We start from the raw sequence: 15,626 nt of genomic DNA on the forward strand, positions 1-15,626 counted from the left end.
TTGACCTTCACTACTCTGCTTTCTTTTCTTCCCTCTCTTTGCCCAGGGTAGGATGTAGCCACCAAAGATTGTTTCCCTCAGAGCTGTGGTTAAGTGTCGTTACCAGTAGTGACCACTGTTACAAATAAAACACGCTCGTGAATGTAATAGATGAACAAGTTGGTTCATGCTAAAATCATTTGGTTCCCATGAACATACCGATGCATTTATAACTAAGGATGTGTTAGTACGTTTAAAATTTTGTCTGTATTAATGCTGGCTCATAAAGCAAAAACATCCCAAATGTAGTATGTCAAGGATCACAAACCCAATGTAAAATCAGGAGGAATCTGAGCTCTGGGAGCACACAGGTGTTTTAATAATCCCTCTCTTCATGTGCTATGTTTTTTTCCTGAAACAAGGCCTCAGGGCTAATTAACCTTCCTTATACTTCCTCTTTTCCTCCTCTGCGATTATCCCCATGGGTTGAAAAGTGACAGTTCCTTCTCATGGTAATTTATGATATTTCTAAATGGGTATTAGCCCAAATGGCAACCAAAAATGGGTATCTGAAAATTCTTTAATGAACAAAAGTGGGCTGAAGTACTTCCCGTTGGTCCCTCTGAAATGAGCTGGTGATTCTGTGGAAAAGGAGGAAAGGCTGATAGCCCAGAGTAGGAGGAAGGTGAGCATCACATCTGAGGACTAGAAGGATTGCCATTTAATTTTAAGCCTTCTTAGGAAGACTAAACAGGGGCGACTTGAAATGTCCTCACAGCCCAGACCTGATTGCTGATGTGATCAGTTGGAGATTTGAACTCATCATCTCTCTCATGAGGCACTTGTGGTCTGTATTTCTTCTGGGCACCTAACTGAGACCCAGAGATACCACTATGGGCCCTATATATTTGTACTTTGTGGGCATGTGAGAGACCACTTATATAGTAGAGGACGCCACTCATTCTTTAATACAGGCATGATGTGACCTAGCCATGCCTGGATTTTCAAAGAGACTGATTGTTTCATCCATCACCAGTCAAAACTTTTAAGGATGACTTTGCTGCGTACAGGAAAGCACTTGGCAGGCAAGGGGTTAATTCTCACTGTTCCATACTCTGGGCAAAAAGCTGGGTCTGATCAGTCTGCTGTCACGAGACTAAATGGCCTCTGGCTTTCCAAGACGGAACAGGTTCCTTCCACATACTGTAATTCTGACTGATGGAAGGCTGCTTAAGAGGTTGAAATATGGCTAAAAATGACAGTACTAGTCCTCGGGCTCTTCTGGGAGAGTCAGCGTATCATCTTCTTTTGTGCTCCTCGTTCTCCCCACCTCCCCTTGTGCTTTAATGCTTTCCCAAGGTTTGTTGTTCCTCTAGACCTAGGGGGAAGGTGGCTGTTTCCATTTGGTTTTTGTGCTGCCCACTACGAGATGCTGCATCTGCACCCACCTTTGCTGCCCAAGGGCCCGTTCGGCTCTGGGAGATTCAGTGAGTGCCCAGTCCTGCCCCGCTGCCAGCTGATGGCCACAGCATCGCTGTCCTTGGCCACCTGCCTCACAGAGGAAGACTCCACCAAGCACAGACGCGAGGGGAGAAGAACAAAGCGATCGCATTTGTCCGTTTACTAAAGCAAATCTAAGTGTTGTGCCATCTGTTCTGCAACTACATGAAACCCAGCGAGCTCTTTGGAAAAGGCAGAAAATATGTTCAGAATCTGGGGAAAAGATGGATGTGAAAATAAGATGCTGAGAATTGGTAGGAGCCTGGATAACACCAGAACAGACCAAAATAACAAAACAAAAACTTGAAGTAGAAAATACAAGAAAGAAAACTGCCATAAAATGGGGTGAAATCCAACACTCCTGAGATTTCTCCTGTATCTTCCCCACTGCCTTTCATGCGTGTGTTCATTTTTTCACATTGATTCTACTGAGGAGAGCAGATCCCAATGGGTGTTTAATAGTTCAGAAATGCTATGATACAGCAGGAGCCCATGATGCTGCACCCTGCTGTGCTGGTGAGGGGGACCGGTCCCTCCTCTCTGATGAGAAATGCCGAGCGGCTCGTGGTGATGCTGGCTACCCTGGCCGAGCATTGGGCCTCCTCTGCCTGCTGCCAAAAGGCACAGCTGTGATCCAAAGCACAGCTGTGTGTCGTTTTTCAAAAGCCAGGAAGGAGAACTGCAGACTGTGTGAAAAATGATAAAATCTGGAAAACTTTTTAAAACAACCTTTATAGCTTTGTGAAATTCCTGCTTCCCCAGAGTTCAGATAAATCCTATGAAAGTCTAATTGTGTTAAGCTCCTCATCACACTGTAGTGACCGGCCGGGGCTGGTGGCTGTGCTGGGGGTGAGAAGCTGGAGGAGAGGGTTGGTCGTTGGCTGACTCTTTGCAGCAGTGACAAAGGGACGGAGCATGTAATGACGTATCCCTTAAGGCTCCTGTTTTGTAAACTGAGAACCGCAGTACGGTCGGATGTGACTCGGGTGCTGAGAGCCGCTTAGAGCATCAGGTTTTGCTGGTAGGAGAGGAAAGGGTATCTTGTGGTTCATGCTATGGACTTGGCCTTCAGAACATCTGGTTTCCCATCTCTGCCACAGAGTTCCTGCATGTCCTTGGGCAAGTCATCCAGTTTTCCTGCCTCCCATTTCCCCAGTGAGGGATGGGGGATTGCTTTCCTCCAGCACGATGCTGTGAGGCTCCGTAAGGCTGGCAGTTACTATAGAGATGAGGTACCTAAATAGAATTTGAAACCTGTTGGAGGAGAGCTATGAAACCTGATGGTGTTACCAAAAGAACAGCTCGGCTTTGGCTGTGTTGCGTGGGGCAGCTACAACAGGTTGTAAAACTGTCACAGTAGGTGTAAGTACTGTGAAACCAGGGTCAGCTGGAACATAGACTTGTAAAAACAAAAAGCTACCAGTACAAACTCAACCCGTAAATATGAAGTAATATCACTAGTTAAGCAAGTAAACTAAAAGAGATATTTTTCTCTTTAGGATCCTCTGGGCATTTTCATTTGATAAAGTCTTTTGGTCTGGCAGGAGTCCAAGACCAAGAAGTCCAGACCTGCTTCTGTTCTTTCTGGGGCACCCTGGAGCTTCTGAGGCTCCTCGCTGTTTGTATTAAAGGTCTTTAATTTGCTATAAGATGTCAGCTGGAGAATGAAAACTGTGGAGTTACTTTGTGATTTGTTTTAGGCAAAGCGAGGCAGGGGAAATCATGTTTTAATTTAATTGATACTCTCTTACTCTTTATTGTGAAATGAAGAGATGACTTTCAGGTATTCATTATTGCACCATTAATTCCTTTCCTCTGTCTTTCTCATTCATATCAAAACAAATATTTGATGCCTTCAGTTTCCCTGATGGAATGAGAGTGGTTTTGAGGTCCTGGCCGTTACCATTCAACTTCTTTGTAAATGTTTCAGTTTGGTTATATTTGCAGGCTTTCTGAATCCAGTGTTTTCAATGCAGCTTTGCCACTGACTTGTGTAACAGAATAATAATGCCATCTGTCTTGTCTTTTTTTATCCCATATTTACACATCCATTTGGTTGGTTGTTTTTTTTTTGGTGCTGGTTGACTTTGACTGCAGAGTGAGAGGAAATCTTCATTGAACTTGTTGCCATAGTCATCCATCCCTCACCTGAGTTGGAAGTAGCTAATTTAGGACTCTTTAAAATGTGTAGGTTGGTTAAGTGCTCCTGCCAAAGCGTTTTAGTGGTTTTTGTCAGTGTTAGCTTCCATTTGATAGTTTCCTGTGTGTTCATTCCCTCAACTTCCTGAATTGTGTCTCTTGGACTCCTGATAGTGCTATCTCTAACCTGAATTGTGCACTTAGCAGCAAATTTAAAGTGGAAAAGTGAGAGTTTGGTTGACCTGCTTTGTAATTTTTCAGAAGTGTTGGAAGTTCATTGTGAAGCTCAGTGCCTCACTGCTGATATGGCCATGTCTTATCGCCAGTGTGTTCATCTGTCTGGTCTGGGGTGCACGTGAATGGATTGGAACCTCTGTTTTCTGGATGAGGGATGGTTTGCTGTCAGGCCCTAGATGCCCTTGTGTCACCCCATGGGTATCCTCAGCAGCATTCTGGATGCCCTGAGGAAACACAGAGCAGCTATGTTTTGCCCTGCGCTAGGTATTTGTTCCTTCTCTGGGCAGGACTTAGGGAGATGATTGCAGAAGCTGACTTTGGTTTGGATGGTGGAGCTGATATAGATTATCTGATAATTTCTTTGGAAAACTAACATTTTTTGCATTAATAATGGGAGATAACTGGCTTTCTCACTATAATATTTCCTCTGATCCAGATTCCTGGCTTGTAGTTCTTGCAACTATGTTTGGACAATTGACTTTGAGAAGTTTGTAAGCATTGCTGTTGGCTCAAGAGCTACAGATGGTTTTTTCTCTCTGCCTAGTAGTTTAACTTAATAATGTCTGTTTAATTCTAAAGCAGTCTCCTGAGATTTACAGGCAATGTTAAATAAGAAAGCCACATCGTTTTATAGAAGACGTGTAAAATACGGAAACCGCCTCTTGAAGAACTTCCTTAATATCTTTTGTGGTAATAGTGTTGTCCAAATAAACACATGCCACTTGTAAACTTACCAGAATGTGTGGTGGTGGTGGCCCTAACCCAACTCTACTGGTGTGAACATACTAGACCTCTGACATATGGTGTGTAATTTGATTTCTGGTAGTTCTAAAAGATTTACAGGCTGATTTAGGCTTCTCTCTTTCCATTTTTTTCACACTCTTGTTTTCAGGGAGTGCATCTTTTATAGGCTCCATTTAACTCGGTGTATGTTGCGTCCAGCAAGCTTCACTTCTACTTTTTTGAGAAAACGGGCACTTTTCTTTTAACTTTTACCTAAGAGTATAGGTGCTTTTTGTATTCCAAAATACAATGTTATTAGCAGTCTACCTGCTACTTCAACACTTGTTAATTTTTTGTGTTTCAACAGTTACTAGCTAGCTGTGGTTGCATCCTTTAGAGTTTTGGTGTGTGCATGTGAGTATTTTAAGTTCTTTTGTGCTGCTAGGAGTTTGGTGAAAAGTTTATGGTTATTGGAGCCATAGTCTGAGTAACAGGCAGAGGGAACATTCTTCTTCTTCAATTCAGCCAATATGAAATTATTTTATTAGTAGCTGCAGCCTTGAAGGGAGTGGAGGAGAAAACTACAAACAGCAAACAAAAAAGTGGAGGTGATCAAGTGAGGGAAATATTTGAAATAAATACTGTCTCTGAGTGCTCCTTTATATGGATGATCTGTTGGCCTTAGAGATACCCTGTTGAGTATTCAGCTCCTGATGTTTCAGAAAGGTTTTATGATTAGTTTTTATGCTTTTTGCAAGTTATTTCTCAGACTTTTGGCTGCCTTGTTGTGATTCTACCATTAATCTGCCAGTTTATGACCCTTTCGATTTTCCTAATTTGCTGGTTTTTCTTTTCTTTTTTTTTTTTTTTTTCCTCTTGAGCGCTTGTATGCTTCCAATAACCCTCCCTTGCCTTGCTGTTTAGCAATGCTGACTTGGATTTGCTCTTTCTGAACTTGTTTGGTGGATGGTATGCACTTACTCTGGGCCTTCAATACACTGACCTTAAATAGCTCAATACTACCTGCAATGAGGTTCTCTTTTAGGTGCCCATTTAATTCTTCTTTAACAAGTTTCTTTATTCTTATGTAGTCATCCTTTCTGGAAGTGAACATGACAGCAGAAATATTATGGGGTTTGTTGCTCCTGCCAGGACATCAAACACAAACTCGATGGGTTTGGTGCTACTGGGTATTCTTCAGTCACAATTGAGGGCTTCATCTCCTTTGCTTCATGAAGCAATCATTAATGACACCTAAAAATCCATCCTCAGCACCACCAGATGGTATTTGCCCAGTCTCCATAGGGTTTGTAGACATCTCCCATGCGCTCCCATGTACTGTGTGCTTCCTGCCCTTGTTGCACTTCTGTTCTACCTCAGTGTATCTCAGTTGCTGTTGTCTTCCTGGTCAAGCAGCCGACGGTATTGCTGTATACTGTTCTTTTCCTATAGTAGACATCAATCTTGCACTTCTGTACCCTCCTCTCCTTTTATTTAAACTACTCTTTACAGCCTTTCCAGTACACAATACAGTGATGATGTGGGAGAAGCTGATCTCTCCTGTACAGACTTTATCCATTCCAGAGTTTTTCCCGATGCTCAGTGATCCAAACTCTTATTTCCATACCCACTGGATCCACAGCTCATTTTCTCACCCATGCACTGTCTCTCTGACTTGTCCTTTGATCAGACTGGGAACATTAAAACAATGCTGTGATGAAACTCCTCCTTTCAACTTGCAACTTAACATCCAGAACCTCTGTCCTCATGCCTACAATGACTATGAGCAGCAACTCCTCCCTAGTGCCCTAAGAGGCCCTCTAGACATGCTGTGAGATCCACCACGTTTGCTCTAGCAGTCAGATTGCCATATGGATGCGTATGCGTTGCCCTTAAGGAGCAGTATTCATTTATATGAGAGTGTGCTTGATTTCACTTGTAGCAGTGAGGAGGTTGCTTCAGGTGTCTCTGGGTGGTCTGTCTGGTTTCTATTTTTGTGGCTGGCCCGTGAAGTTAGAGATGGAGAGCCTCCAGCTTCTTTCCAGCTACAGCCAACCTCCAACTGCCCTGAAACTCCCCTTGCCTTGCTGGCTTGGTCGGGACAAAGCCTCAGGACAGGCCGGGCTCCCTGCGTTCAAGCAAGGGGCTTGCAGAAGAGACCCTGCTCATGTTTGATTTTGCTTTTCCAAGGACACAGATCACCAGAGACTGCCACATTCCCTGAGCCTGGTTTGGGCTCAGCTGATGTTCTTTAATTCTCCTTCTTCAGAAGTCTGCTAAAATGTATTTGTTAATTGTGCAAGTCCAAACCTCGTTCCTTGAACTGCAGGTACTAGTGCAATGTAAAGAATAAGGAATGTTAATTTGAAGATTTTTAAGGACAAGCTTTTGAGATTTTTTTTTTTTTAAGCTGCATAAGACTGCCTATAACATTTCAGGCTAAAATTTATATCAGAGGTTTTTTTGTTTGTTTCCTAGTATGTCTAAGCTTTTTTCATCAATGATTCTTATTTTTTCTCTCTGCTTTCAAATCTTGGAGAGTTATCATATGCCTCCCTTCCTCTTTGTCATATAGACAAATAGTGCACATTAATTCTTTGATTTAATCCTTCTTAATAAGCCTGTTCCTCCAGGGATTAATTATTTTAGTTTCTGTACTGAATCTTGCACTTTGTTGACATCTTGTACTGCGAGCCTACAAGTGAGTGCGGTATAAAATTGAAAGCTCATCTCTCATTAGTTTTTCGTGCTCTCATTTGGATAACCCCTTTCCAGGCTCATTCCTCCAACACAGGGTAAGAGAAGGAAGGTTAAAATAAGCCTCTCTGTAGGATGTGCAAAGGAAAACAAAGCCCAGCTGTAGCAAACTTTTGGTGCTTTTATTTCCCCTCACCCTTATGGGCATCCAGTTTAAGTAAAACTTGCATTTAGCAGAGAAGGACCCTGTCTGATTTCCAAGCCATGAGTAACTGCATTGGTCACCCCTGGAGCTGTGGCTGGATTTGGGTTTTGAGCTGTTGCATGGAACGGTGAGAAGTCGGTGTGAGATGCTCTCGCAGGTGGGAATTTTGACCTGCTGGGGGTCTTGCTTTCACTGGAGTAGCCAACATCAGGGGCTGCGGACCAGGGAGTCCTGGTTCTGCCAAGGTGCATGTCTTTCTAAGACGGTGATTTGGTGTCTGGCTCCCAAACCTGCTCACTGTGTGGTTGGGTGGGCGCTGGGGCTGCTGTGCAAGAAGGGGTGGTGGAGCACAGTGGAGGAGGAGGAGGAGATTGGAAGGGCCCAGGCCAGAGCTGGCTCCTGCTGCCTGGCAGCTTGTGCTCTGCAGCTCGTGCTCCTTTGGAATAGGAAATGTTGCTGCAGTGACACCTTCTAAAGTGAAGATTCAGGATTTCTCTAACGTAATTTTAAATTACTTTAAATGCTAAGTTTCAAGTCGGATGAATGTAATATATTAAATATGTATATTCTTTTCAATATATTAAACCTTTTTTCTCCAGTTTGTGGTCTGGATCCTTTTACCTTGTTTACTGTAGCAAAGACCTAGACTCTGTTTCCTACCCGTTAATGGATCTGATCCAGCCCTGCTGAATTCAGGATGAAGCCTGGTTTTGGGAGGCTGCAGCGATGCTTTGGTGAAAGTCTTTGGCCTGTCTTATGCAGAAGGTCAGACTAAGCTGCTTTAATATTTATGAATCCATTTATGAATCCTGGCCTTGAGATTTATGAATGTGACACCCGCTGACTTCAGTGGGTGGTGATTTGTGCCTTAAGCAAATATATTTTTGAAAAGAAACTTGTGTAGCAACTATCTCATTTTGTGAGAGTTTTTGCTGAAGAGCTTTCCAGTCGGACTGCTTTTGTTTTCTTGCAGAATGTCAGTTCATTTTTATTGCTGAGGGTGCAACTCAACTATGCATTTTGTCAAAGTGACCTCAGAAATGCTTCATTTCAAATGGTTCCTCGTGTTAAAATTGGGAAAGTTAATCCTTTTGGATCTTGCTGTTAGCAAATTCATGGACTTGATATTCATGCTTTTCCTCCCTGAAAGATTAAAATTGAGAAATTCTGTTGCAGGGAACTGCAATTACTATTCCCTGCTTGCAACAACAGCAATCAAGTTTACAATCCCCTGAGTCTGCAAGATCTGTCGCATTTATCATTTTCATTCTTAACAGCTATTTAATAATTCACCTCTTTCCCACTTGGAATTACACATACCTGTGGACATCAAGCCTAGAGATTTTCCAAAATGTTCTTGCTTAAGCATTATTTTAGCTAAAAGAACCGCTTTTCTCTGTTTAAAAAGCTACAGAGTTGTAGCAGCTCTTGCAGCTGAATTCTTTGGAAATGAGGTTCCCGCTGTTGGGGGCGGAGGCATCTGAAAGGTGGAAGCCGACCTGGTGAAGGTGCGATGCTGTCTCCCTGTGTAGCATCTCCAGGGAATTCTGCTCTCAATTTGCCTGCTCCCGAGTCTCTGTTATGCTTATGCAGGCTGTACTCTGTATTTGCTGCAGAGACTCATTTTGCGGAAAGCCGTGTTTTCGTGTATTACCTAAACCTTTTGAAAATGAGATTTACCTCTTGTGATCTGCATTCCGAGGTGAGTGACTGCCAGGATGGAGCAGGTTGTGGGGGACAGAGGCAGGAGATTTTACTGAAGGGAAGTGATGCTCAGGGTCCTGGCCCTGGTCTCCTGTGCTGCTGCTGGTCCCGGGCAGGCATTGAGTGACAGAGGTGAGAATCTGGTAATTTTCTTGTAAAGGCAGAGAAGTTGGAAGCAATGTTTTTAGTGTTGTCCACTGGTAAAAGCCAAGCGCTGTGGCCAGGATGCTTGTCTTGAAATCTGCTGGCATTGCTTTGTGAAATCACTTTAATTGTGTCTGTTTTCTTGATGGTTCAGTGAGAATGAGACATGGTCTGTCTCACTATTGTGTCTCTTAAAAACCACAGAAAACCCTTCTGACTTTCTAAAATGAGTTATACCAATACTGTACAAATGCAAGATTTGGGTCCAGATTCTCATCTGCTATAAACCAATGCAGTTCTCTCAACTTCAGGTTATGTTGGCTGCAGATTTGTCCCACTGCTATTATTAATCACACCTGCAATTGTGGAGTGACTAAGCTGGGCTCCGGGGACAAAACTTTTTGGTAGCAGTGGAAACGTATAGACGTATGAATGGATGGATACCCACCCTCCCTTGAGCTACAAGGGCTGCACGAAAGGAGCCTATCATGAAAGCACTCTTAGTACGAATAGATCTTGTATGGTGCTTTTCATTAGTTGATCTCAAAATGTGTTAAAATGTGACCTTATCCCCATTCTGCAGAGGATAAATAGGGGCCCTAAGTCACATGCAGCTTTCACAGGGTTACCCAGCAGGCTCTGCCTCTCTGTCAGTCTGTCTGTGTAATTCCTATGTGTATAAATAATTATTTCTCCCCCTTAATTTTTGGAGGATATGTGAAAATAAAGCAACTTAATTGCAAACTGACTTGAAAAAAAAAAAAAGCTGAAAAGTACTCCTTTAGACTAACAGTAATAAAAATACATATGCTTAGTTAAAAACTTTCCTTTTCTGCCCTTCCCCATCCAGCCTGTGATGGAATAAATCCATGTAACTTTAGGGCAGCAGCAGATACAGCACAATAAGTGGCAATGTGTTCCAAATGTTTGCTCCGATTCCTTCAGTACCTCCATTCACTGTAAAGAAAGATGAATTTGCAGCACTGCACAATTCTTCCTCTGCAGCGCTTCAGTATTTTGAGGCATGTTCTCAAAGAATCGAATGCAAATACAACATAAGAAGCTTTTTTTTTTTTCATTGTTATCTATATGAATGAAGCTAAATGGAAATAAGCCACCAAGCGTGTCTCTTCCTGAATCAATAATACTGTATGATTGGGAATGAATACATTGCAGAACTGGAAATGCTGAGAGCTCTAGAGATCTAGAGATCCCGTGTGGGCAGGGATGGGTTTGGAAGGTCTGTGTTATGTCCTTACTTCCTGGGAGATCTCACTCTAGTCGTCGGAGCTCCTGGGGCATCAGGTCCATTCTAATGTAATTGAACTAATAATATTTCCATACTTGACTTCAATGGTGGGAGGACACATCTGTGGCTGTTTGGAAAAAGCATGTTCCTGTGGTTCTAAGACCTAGAGAAGAATAATAAATATAAATAACTATTGGAATTTGCTTTCAAATTCACTGCTGAAAGTGCTATACTAGTGCTACTTTTGGTCCAATGCATAGCAGTCGTGTGTATTTAGAGCACAAGCACATTGATATAAAAATAGAATAAGACCTTGTCCAATATGCTGTTCTACAAATATTTATATTTTCTCTTTCAAGTAATCTACAGAGTATTTTTGGCAATGATTCAGTGAAATGTAAATCTCTACTCTCTGCTTCTTTGCAAATTGATTGTTGGGAGGATCCCATATTGCAGATTCCCCTCTGGAGGCTTCATTGACATCATGGGGAGTGCAGGCTCCCAGCCCAGGCACTGGGATTAAATACCAGATAGTTTAAACCTCCTTTTGGTCTCAAGAACATCACCTGAAATTCAGGACTATATTTAGGATTTGTTCATGCACAGGTACGTTGTGTGGCTGGTTACCTTTTTCAGAATAAAACGCTCAAAAAAAATAGTGCTCTCTATTTACAGAAGTACTGTTTCTAAGAGTTTGTGAAACACTCTGTTTTTGTAGTTTACTGATTTAATTAAGACAGATTTTTTCTTTTTACTATTAATTTCAGGTTTGTTCACGTTTAATTTTAGCTTCCTTTCTGTATCATGTGCTTGGAGACTGGGAAGTAAATCTGCCTTTCTATGGCAATGAAAAACTTTGTAAAGCTGTACTAATGAGGAAGAAAATGAACATTAATTAAACTTGCAGTTACAGGATGGGCTGAGGCTCTGGAGTCCTGAAGCAGCAGCAAGATGGGTTACTTCATTACAGCCTAGAACAGGGAGCTGTGATGGGAATGGGAATGAGGAGACAATTAAGTCGCTCACCAAGTGCAGAGCCAGCGAGACATTTAATTATCCACAGGAGCTAATGCTCTAAAACCTGGAGGTTTCTGTAGATCTAAATATGTCAGGCAGTTTTTCTGTCAAATTAGGCTTTTAAAGAATGCCTTTAGAAATACAAGAAGAGTTGGGGATGTTGAGGAGACTGGAGAAGAGACCAGCTTTTCAGCTGAGCTCTATTGGCAGGTCTCCTGGGCTAGAGAGGAGGTCTCCATTGTGGGATGGGACTAGTGTAACTGCCTTGGGCGGAAAGCCCCAAGTGGAGATGGTGACCTGATGGCAGCCTGGACTTGCCTTGTAAAGCTTGAGTGATAGAGAAGGGTCCATGTGGCCACCACCATTGCCGGTATCTGTAGATCCTGTGGTCCTTGCAAGCTTTGGAAGCAGGTCTTCAGGAATGCACAGGAGCCCTGATACCTCCAAAAGAGATTAGTGGCGCTCTAACCCCCAGCCTTGTGTATTGCAATGGACTCATTTGTGGTGTATCGATGTAATTCTTGTCTTCATTAGACAGGCCAGTTGCTCTCTGCCTTCCTTGTGAATTTTTTCCTGTGTTGCTTTCGCTTCTAAATAACTGCCTTGCTAACCTTAGTAGAGGTTTTGATTCTCTGAACTGCAGTTTCCTTTTGATTAAGTGTCTTCTGCTCTATTCTTTAATGCATATTAATGAGTGCTAAGCAGTGCTTGACTTGAGTAATTTGCAGCTGGGATCTGAAAACCCTTGCAAGGAAGGCCTGGGGATGTCCCGCGTTGGGAAATAGTGGGATATTGTAGACTCTTTGCTACAGTTTGGTGCATTCCAAAGGCAAACACTTTTTCAATTAATTTATATTTTTATTAGTCACAGGACAGGGTTGCTGCTGCCATCGTTATTTAGCAATATTCCCCGTATTCACTTTAGTTTCAAATTAAAAGTCCCAGAAGAGGAGGGGAAGAGGTAACAGCTCAGCATTTTTTCTAGAACTGGAAGTCCTTTCCACAGCAGATACTTGGTCCCACATCTAGTTCTGAGTTGCAACAGCACATGTGTGACTGCAGGATGGTGGTGCAGGGGCGTCACTGCTCATCTGTAACTCCTAGACATCTGGCAGTCCCAGGATGGGCCGTAAGCAGTATAGGCTAAAAAAATACTGTTGCGAGCCAAAAGCAACTACTGTTCCTCTGTTCAGAACTTGAGAAAACTGATAATTGAAAGCCTTAATTCTGCTTTCACGTCCTCTGAAGTAAATGTCCAGAGGATGACCCAAGAATTGTCTGAAGTCCTTCTAGTCTAAGCTTTGTTGAAGGAAAGGCACAAATTTGTTCAAACAATATGGTATTTCTATTTTAGTCATCCAAAGGCATTCTCCGGGAAATTGCAGCAACTTAATGCTCTCTGTTGTCCTTATAAACTTGGTGGTTGTCCGACAGTTGTTGTGGCATGCCAAGCTCGGACAAGGGTGCTGGCATCCGTGGATGAGAACAGGACTGATGGGTGAAGGGCACAGGCAAACCCGTGCTGCCGGAGCGGTCTTTGTTTGGCTGTGCTCAACACTGGTGTTCAGTTGATGTCTAAAAGCAATCTCACTTTCATGGTGGCTTTTTGAGGGTGTTCTGAGTATTATCAGAAAAAAAACGCATTAGGCAATTCATCTTGAGCTTTTCATGTTCCAAGAACTTGGCAAAAAAATAACAAATCAGCCCTTGTAATTATCCTGCAAGGCTGTTGTTCTGCTGGTTCAGAGGTGGAGAAATGGAAGTAAAGAGGTTAAATGCCTGGCTCAAAGCAGCAAGGAAATGTGTGGTGGAGACATTCAGGAGCCCCACGTATTTCTTAATGAATCATTTATAACTATGGGTGTATTATTAGGCAGATGGCTTGAACTGTGGATTGCTGTAGAACTCTGGCTTGCAGTCTAAATGAATTTTCTTCTTAAAGTCTTTAACGGCCTTATTTTATTTCATGAGAATATGTTGGCTAATTCAAAGACTGGGTAGGGTATACAATATATAAAAATATATAATTCTTTTACTATTCAGACACACACTAATTCATTCCTAATACTTCTGACCAAAAATAATTGATGTGTTTCTCAAGACTAAAGAAAAAGAGAAATTCCAGTGTAAGAGACCAAGTTATTTTAGTCCAAGATTAAAATGAAAAAAAGAAATGTTCATCCATGTTTTAAGGTTAAATTCCTCCAAGAGGATTAGGGAGGATACTGCCATCAGGGTATACAGAGTGCGGTCGTGTCTGTCAGAGAAGCAGAGTGTGAAATAAAAGCCCCTGATGGATGCCCTGCTATTGGGCAATATTCAGTGCCCCATGAATCCCTCTGCCTGCAAAAGGGCCAGCACCAGGCTCAAGGACCTGCAGGAAATGTCAGCGTTTGACCACTGGTTTTATGTCCTGGGAACCAGCACTCAAATACCTCCTCAGTTTGGTCTTACACTGTCCCCCGGGGTGTTGCCTTCACCTTCTCGGGGGGGAGTCTTCACTCTGAACAGATGTTTTCCAAAAGGCCACCATGCCCTGGAAGCTAAAGTTCACCTGTAGAAGTTGTTTTGCTGTCTAATCAGTTCAACTGCTGATTGTAGATGTTGCCTACCTCTTAATTTTCTTAGAAGATCTAATTTCCTCCAAACTCCCATCAGTACTCCCTCCTGCGTCCAGTGTACAGCAGTGTTTTTCCCAGGATCCTGGAGTATGGTCTGTGTTTTAAACTAAGATCTGGCATTAGCTGCTTAGTTAACAGTAGGTTTAATAAATCTAGAAATAGATATGAACATGTGTGCCACCATTTAGCTTACTTGCAAAAAGCAAAATCACATTTTTTTCACGTGACAGTCAAGCTCTGTGTGTATTTCTCCTGGGTGTATGTATGGCGTGTGCATCCTGTTCTGTGCAGTTGAGCATGCAAATCCTTGTTCCTTCTTGATCTTTAGTTGTGCATTCCTCATAAAAAGACTTTACAATTTCTGGATATAATATTTAATATCCAGAAGAAAGGGGTGTGTATACAATTAAAATATACATTAAATGGAGTATTACGTCAATTCTGAATTTTTCATGTATTCCTTTTTACAATGAAAGATCAGTTGCTGTCTCTCTGGGTTCAGCACTTATTTCCTTGGTTGTCTTAGCTTCCTTGAGCTGCTGAGCCTGTCTCACCTTTTTTTGTGTCTGATGTAGAATCTAAATTAGATAAGAAGAAACAGGACAGGATTTCAAATTCAGTTTCCTCTATACAGGCAGGATGGCATCAGTTTAAATTGCTTCGATGTAATTTTGCTTCTTTAATCCTTCCTCTTCAATCTGTTTTTGTATACATTATATATATGAAATCTGGGACTGGAAATCTTGCCTAATGTGAGTTAAGACATGACAAATGAACCTGACATTTTTCCAAGGAGGGAACCAAAGAACATACTGTATTTATAGCAATAGGAATATAGTTTGCTGCTGTAGAAGAAAAATATGTGTTGTATGAGAACGTTGGCGCTGGGATATGATAAGAGTGTTTAGATGATACTTGTTTGAAGTGAGGATACTGGGTTCAAAGGAGACAAACTGGTTCTCCTGGAAACTTCAGGCAGGGCTTCACCCAGCAGAGGATTTAGGCTCCCAGAAGCTCAGAGAGCAAGATGAAGTGTGTCAGGGTGTCAAAATGTTCTGTGACCAGTCTGAAAGTCCAGTGGCTCCAGGGTCATCAGTGGGCAGAGTGAGAAGAGTGTGATGAAGGAGCTTCTGAAGGTGAGATCTGGGGCTTCTCTCAGTAATAATCTAAAGAATTTCTTTCACTTTAATAGTAAGACTTTCTGTTTACAAGCTAAGAATTCATTAGTTTAAGTTCTCAAACACAGATGTGCAAACATATGCAGAAAATCTGATTCAAGCCAACCATCTCTGCAAGCCAGATACTGGCTGCTGTGACCTTCTGCAGTAGGGCAGGACTGCAAGAGGAGACCAGTGCAGGCAATCCAGGTGCCCAAGTTGTTTCACCTGCATGAAGATGATGAAAAGACATT

At 42.3% G+C, this 15,626-nt stretch overlaps 1 protein-coding gene across 1 annotated transcript in view; it reads left to right on the forward strand.

Moving 5' to 3' along the window:
- The window catches only part of ADAMTS2 (ADAM metallopeptidase with thrombospondin type 1 motif 2), a 189,297-nt gene that overhangs the window by 53,223 nt on the left and 120,448 nt on the right, over positions 1-15,626 (forward strand). The gene's annotated exons all lie outside the window — the stretch shown is intronic.

The sequence above is a fragment of the Numenius arquata genome, chromosome 11 (assembly GCF_964106895.1).
Source record: "Numenius arquata chromosome 11, bNumArq3.hap1.1, whole genome shotgun sequence".
Taxonomy (NCBI): Eukaryota; Metazoa; Chordata; class Aves; order Charadriiformes; family Scolopacidae; genus Numenius; species Numenius arquata.